We start from the raw sequence: 7,212 nt of genomic DNA, 5'->3' as shown, positions 1-7,212 counted from the left end.
CTATTTGATGGATCTTGCTCTATTGGAAAGAAGAGAGTTCTTTGCCTTTAAAAAACCTTTATTACTAAGGGTAAAGGGTTCACGGGATTTCTACAAATTAACATAATACTAAGAGCTACATTTCTAAGCTTCCTACAGACAAGACAAGCACACACGTAATGGAGAATTCTCTCCTTCTTCTTGACCCCTAGAAAGGAAGTCACCTGAAACAAATGACCAATCTGCATCAAAATAGAAGTTACTTTTCCCGGGCAAATTCCCCATTGGCTTAGTGCCAGGTATCCCTTCCAGGTCAGTCTAAACAATAGCAAACTAGGAATACAAGTTAACCCTATAATGACTGAATCAGACCTTGTAAACACATACATTTCCAACACTTATGAAGGCCTCGACCTCTATGCCCTGTTGTCAGCCCTCCAGAGGAACTGGTTGGCCACTGTGTGAGGCAGGATGCTGGACTATATGGACTATTGGTCTGATCCAGCAGGGCTCTTCTTACATTCTTATGAAGCCCTTGGCCTCTGAGCCCTGTTGTTGGCCCTCCAGAGGAACTGGTTGGCCACTGTGTGAGGCAGGATGCTGGACTATATGGACTATTGGTCTGATCCAGCAGGGCTCTTCTTATGTTCTTATGAAGCCCTCGGCCTCTGTGCCCTGTTGTTGGCCCTCCAGAGGAACTGGTTGGCCACTGTGTGAGGCAGGATGCTGGACTAGAGGGACTATTGGTCTGATCCAGCAGGGCTCTTCTTACATTCTTATGAAGGCCTTGGCCTCTGTGCCCTGTTGTCAGCCCTCCAGAGGAACTGGTCGGCCACTGTGTGAGACAGAAGGCTGGACCAGAGGGACTACTGGTCTGATCCAGCAGGGCTCTTCTTATGTTCTTATGAAGGCCTCGGCCTCTTTGCCCTGTTGTCGGCCGTCCAGAGGAACTGGTTGGCCACTGTGTGAGGCAGGATGCTGGACTAGATGGACCATTGGTCTGATCCAGCAGGGCTCTTCTGATGTTCGAGTCCTCTGTGAGTTGGAGGAGCATCCTCATTTTGTGGACGGTTTAAGTAAATTGCACTTGTTCCATGGTGTGTAACAAGTGACTGCATAGCCTGTCTTCAAATATTTCAATGTTTGAAAAAATATCCTGATCTTGTTGTTAGTATTGATAGTCAACTGCTAACATTAAGTCATAGCAATATTCAATGAGTGATATTCATAAAAAACCGTAGTGTAGTGTGTGTGTGTGGGGGGGTGGCAACTGTGGGGAGCCTGCGACAAGAGAAATAGCCTTGATGCGGGGTGGGACCTGCAAAAGTGTGCCCTTTCTTGCCCACATCGGAGCAAAGGGGGTTTCTCAGAAGATTCCAGATCAAACCCGGAAAACATTGCAGCCAGATTTAGGGAGGGAGAGCACATGGGGCGCACAATTTGGGGATGAGGTCATGTGTACGCTACAAAAACCCATCTTTGGGGAAGCAGCCGCAGAGCAGCAAGATCCCAGTCCGACAGCGCCTTAGAAACCAACCAGGAGTCTGGCCTCGAATCCAGCTGTTTTGCCAAGACGGCTACCATCAGAAACAGCCTCAGAGCTGTTTGCACAGTGGAAATTCAGTCTTTCTGAGGCGGAGTCCAGTAGCATTTAAGACCAATGCAGTATAATTCTGGGTATAAGCTTTCCTGTGCATGCACAGTTCTTCAGCTTATACCCAGAATTAAACTTTGTTGGTCTTAAAGCCCACTCCAGAACCACTGATTTCAGGAGGGGTGTTGGAAGACCTGAGTCAGATTGAGGTGACGAGAGAGGAGGTCCTAAAACTGATAGACAACTTAAAAACTGAAAAATCACCAGGCCCAGATGGCATACATCCGAGAGTTCTGAAAGAACTCAAATGTGAACTTGTAGATCTCCTGACAAAGATATGTAATCTTTCCTTAAAATCTGCCTCCATTCCTGAGGATTGGAAGGTAGCAAATGTCACTCCCATCTTTAAAAAGGGTTCCAGAGGAGATCCGGGAAATTACAGGCCAGTCAGTCTGACGTCGATACCGGGTAAATTGGTGGAAACCATTATTAAGGAAAGAATTAGTAGGCACATAGATGAACAAAACCTATTGAGGCAGACTCAGCACGGTTTCTGTAAGGGAAGATCTTGTCTCACTAACCTGTTAGTGTTCTTTGAGGGGGTGAACAAACATGTGGACAAGGGGGATCCAATAGATATTATTTACCTTGACTTCCAGAAAGCTTTTGATAAAGTTCCTCATCAAAGGCTCCTAAGTAAGCTCAAAAATCATGGGATAGAAGGACAAGTTCTTTTATGGATCAAAAACTGGCTAGTTCATAGAAAACAGAGAGTGAGTGTAGGTGGGCAATTTTCTCAGTGGAGGGTGGTAAGCAGTGGGGTACCGCAGGGATCAGTACTTGGTCCACTGCTTTTTAACTTGTTCATTAATGATTTGGAGATGGGAGTAAGCAGTGAAGTGGCTAAATTTGCGGATGATACAAAGTTGTTCAGGGTGGTGAAAACCAGTGAGGATTGTGAGGCACTCCAAGGGGATCTGTCAAGGATGGGCGAGTGGGCGTCAACATGGCAAATGGGGTTCAATGTGGCCAAGTGCAAGGTGATGCACATTGGAGCCAAAAATCCTAAATATAAATACACATTGATGGGGTCTGAACTGGCAGAGACTGAGCAAGAGAGAGATCTTGGAGTTGTAGTGGATAACTCACTGAAAATGTCGAGACAGTGTGTGACTGCAATAAAGAAGGCCAATGCTATGCTGGGGATTATTAGGAAGGGTATTGAAAACAGATCAGCCAATATAATAATGCCCCTATATAAATCAATGGTGAGACCTCATTTGGAATACTGTGTGCAGTTCTGGGCACCACACCTTAAAAAGGATATTATAGCTTTGGAAAAAGTGCAGAAAAGGGCAACTCGAATGATAAAAGGGTTGGAACACTTTCCCTATGAGGAAAGGTTAAAGCGCTTAGGGCTCTTTAGCTTGGAGAAAAGACGACTGAGGGGTGACATGATCGAGGTTTATAAGATTATGCATGGGAAAGAGCAGGTAAAGAAAGAGGTACTTTTCTCCCTTTCTCACAATACAAGAACTCGTGGGCACTCCATGAAACTGCAGAGCGGTCGGGTTAGAACGGATAAAAGGAAGTACTTCTTCACCCAAAGAGTGATTAACACTTGGAATTCACTGCCACAGGAAGTGGTGGGTGCTACAAGCATGGATGGCTTCAAAAGGGAATTAGATAAGCATATGGAGCAGAGGTCCATCAGTGGCTATTAGCCACAAGGTATAGCTAGGGGCTCTGGGGCAAGTGATGCTCTGTCTTCTTGGTGCTTGGGGGGGGGTCAACAGTGGGAGGGCTTCTAATGTCCTGGCCCCCCTGCTGGACCTCCTGATGGCACTGGTATTTCTGGCCACTGTGTGACACAGAGTGTTGGACTGGATGGGCCTTTGGCCTGATCCAACATTGGCGTCTCTTATGTTCTTATGTTCTTATGTTAAAGGTGCCACTGGACTTATACTTCGTTCTATTATTTCAGACCAACAAGGCTACCCACCTGGATCCATCTTTCAGAGGCTGGTTTGTGAAAAGCAATCCTGCAGTGCCCTCTACGGCAGACAATATGTTTGTCCTGACAACTTTTTAAAATTTTTAAATTTATAGTTAGAGCAAGACGGGTACCAGTGTTTGTCTGTTGCAGTAGAAAAGAGTAAGAGTCTAGTAGCACCTTAAAGACTAGCAAAATTTGTGGCAAGGTAGGAGCTTTCGTGAGTCACGGCTCACTTTTGCACTGTCTGAAGAAGTGAGCAGTGACTCACGAAAGTTCATAAAGGTAAAGGCTTCCCTTGCTCAAAAGCCAGTCCAGTCAAACTCTAGGGTGCGATGCTCATCTCCGTTTCCGAGCCGAAGACCCAGCGCTGTCCGAAGACGTCTCCATGGTCATGTGGCTGGCATGACTAGACGCCAAGGGGCATGGAACGCTGTTACCTTCCCACCAAAGTGGTATCTATTTATCTACTTGCAATTTCTTGCTTTCAAACTGCTAGGTTGGCAGGAGCTGGGACCAGAGACGGGAGCTCACTCTATCATGCAGCACTCGGGTCTTTAAGGTGCTAGTGGACTCTAACTCTTTTCTAATTTCACATTTGCCACTACTGAAGAAGCTTTTTTGCCCCGAAGGAGACCTCCGAAAAGTGTGGCATTTAATAGGAACAACAAAGGAGCGTGGATTCCTACTCTATAGTTGCACAAATACGTTCCTGACATTAAAACCGTGGACTAATAGTAATGGTTGGCTGGAAATCTAGCCCAGGGACATGGACATAGTCCTGGCTGAACTGCAGGCCGAGAGAGTGCCGAGAGAGGCCAATTCCCATGGAAAGGAGTCTCTAAACCTGCCCCTCAGTCCAGTGTCACTGGCAGGCTGCTTCCGAGAAGGGATCCGCCGGGAAACCAGTGAGCAGGCAGATCCCGTCCCTTTGCCATCCTGCTAAGTCCATGGGAAAGGGTTCTGTTTGATCCTGATGCTGCACCGCTGGCATCGCCTGCAACCCGACGGTGACAACACTGCACAGAACTGAGACCGACAAGTGATTACAGCTCTCATACTCTATTTGTGGATCAGGAACAAGACATAGTAGCCGGCTCGCAGGCCGGCTTATATGTGCAAGAAACCCACACCCCTAAACACACCGCATACCGTGCATTGGTAGTCGAGAGTTCCATAGGCTCTCGGCCAGGAGCCTAGGCCTCCTATAGGTGCGGCTAGGATCCTCTGAGTCCTTTGTTGCAGGGAATGAAGCTCGGCGCTTAGTCTGACCGCGTGGAGCCCTAGCCTCGCACGCGGTCTGGAACGAGTACATTAAAGGTAAAGGTAAAGGTTCCCTTGCTCGAAAGCCAGTCGAGTCCGACTCTAGGGTTGTGGTGCTCATCTCCGTTTCCAAGCCGAAGAGCCAGCGCTGTCCGAAGACGTTTCCGTGGTCATGTGGCCGGCATGACTAAACACCAAGGCGCACGGAACGCTGTTACCTTCCCACTGAAGTGGTCCCTATTTATTTACTTGCAATTCCTTGCTTTCGAACTGCTAGGTTGGCAGGAGCTGGAACTAGAGACGGGAGCTCACTCCGTCATGCGGCACCTGGATCTCGAACTGCTGAACTACCGACCTTCCACAGCCTGCAGTTCAGCATCTTAACCACTTGAGCCACCGCAGCTCCACGAGTACATTACACCTGCATAAAGGGGAACCACTCAAAAGAGAACTTTCGAGGGACCGGGGGAAATGCTGGTACTCATATAAACACACGAAGCTGCCTTATACCAAATCAGACCATCAGTCTATCAAGGTCGGTATTGCCATCTCAGACTGGCAGCAGCTCCCCGGGGCCTCAGGCTGAGGTCTTTCACATCTCCTACTGCCCGGTCCTTATAACTGGGGATGCCGGGGGTTGAGCCGGGGCCCTTCTGCATGCCACGCAGAAGCTCCACCACTGAGCCGGGGCTTGCCACCAATCCCCCCTCCCAGGACAGGGCAGGAGGCACCCCCCAAAGGTACTGGTACTCAGGACCCCTGAGCAATGTTCCCTCTAAGCTGTGGAGTCTTGTGAGCAAAAATCCTACTTTGTGAACTCAGGCCCGTAGCTACAGTGGGGCATTGTTTGGTGTATTGGTTAAGTGGGCGGACTCTAATCTGGGAGAACTGGGTTTGATTCCCCACTCCTCCACTTGCACCTGGCTGGATGACCTTGGGCAAGCCGTAGTTCTGATAAGAGCTGTTCTTGAAAAAGAGCAGTTTCTGTCAGAGCTCTCTCAGCCCCACCTACCTCACAGGGTGTCTGTTCTGGGGAGGGGAAGGGAAAGGAGTTTGTAAGCCGCTCCGAGACTCCTTTGGGTAGTGAAGGGCGGGGTATAAATCCAATCTCTTATCTCTCTTCTCTTCTTATGTAAGATTATGAAGGTTTTCATTAATCAAAATATATTATTCTCCCCCCCACACACACAATTCAGAGCAACAACAGAATAGTTTTTTTTAAAGAACCAGTTTGGTGTAGTGGTTAAGTGTGCGGACTCTAATCTGGGAGAACGGGGTTTGATTCCCCACTCCTCCACTTGCACCTGCTGATGTGACCTTGGGTCAGTCACAAGCTCTGGCACAGCTGTCCTTGAAAAAGAGCAGTTTGTGTCAGAGCTCTCTCAGCCCCACCTACCTCACAGGGTGTCTGTTCTGGGGAGGGGAAGGGAAAGGAGTTTGTGAGCCGCTCTGAGACTCCAAGTGAAGGGCGGGGTATAAATCCAATCTCTTCTTCTTCATCTCGGGGCTAGATCCCCTGACTTCCCTTCTAGGCCAGGGCATCACAGCCGTCTCCCACCAGGAAGGACAGCTTCAGTCAAGGGCCTCTGGGGGAGCAGGTCAACTAGATGCTCCCAGCAGGAGGGAGACTCCAACTTGCTGGCGGCCAGAGCAGAGATCAGCGTAGCACGGGATTCCTGCACCCCACTTTCTTTAATCACATCACTTTTAACTTGATTAGCCAGTGCCTCCTAAGAAATTTCAATGCCCCCTGACTTTGACAAAAATCCTGGGTACGGGCCTGTGTGAGCTCCGGGCACTGAAGTCGTGAGCGAGCGATTTGGCTGCTGCCTATCTTCGTCTGCTCTGGAGTCATTCATCCTGAGCTGAGGCAGAAATGTGTGAGCCGGAGGCTAGAAAACTGTGAGCTAGCTCACACCAACTCAGCTTAGAGGGAACACTGCCCCTGAGTGCCGCCACACACAAAAAAATCCCTGTCTGAAAAAGTCTTGGAGTAGAACCAGTGAGTGGTGGCTCAAGTGGTTAAGACGCTAAACTGCAGGCTGTGGAAGGCCAGTAGTTCAGCAGTTCGAGACCCGAGTGTGCCGCATGACCGTCTCTAGTTCCAGCTCCTGCCAATCTAGCAGTTCGAAAGCAAGAAATTGCAAGTAGATAAATAGGTACCACTACGGTGGGAAGGTAACAGCATTCCGTGTGCCTTGGTGTTTAGTCATGCCGGCCACATGACCACGGAAACGTCTTCGGACAGCGCTGGCTCTTCGGCTTGGAAACGGAGATGAGCACCGCAACCCTAGAGTCGGAGTCGACTGGCTTTCGAGCAAGGGAACCTTTAACGTTTTAGAACCAGTGAGGTCAGGGGTGACCTTTATTAGATTTCCTCCTT

This window comes from Gekko japonicus, unplaced genomic scaffold (genome assembly GCF_001447785.1).
Source record: "Gekko japonicus isolate JY-2015 unplaced genomic scaffold, Gekko_japonicus_V1.1 scaffold3020, whole genome shotgun sequence".
NCBI lineage: Eukaryota > Metazoa > Chordata > Lepidosauria > Squamata > Gekkonidae > Gekko > Gekko japonicus.
The sequence above is the reverse complement of the archived record's forward strand: the minus strand, read 5'-3'. Positions refer to the sequence as shown.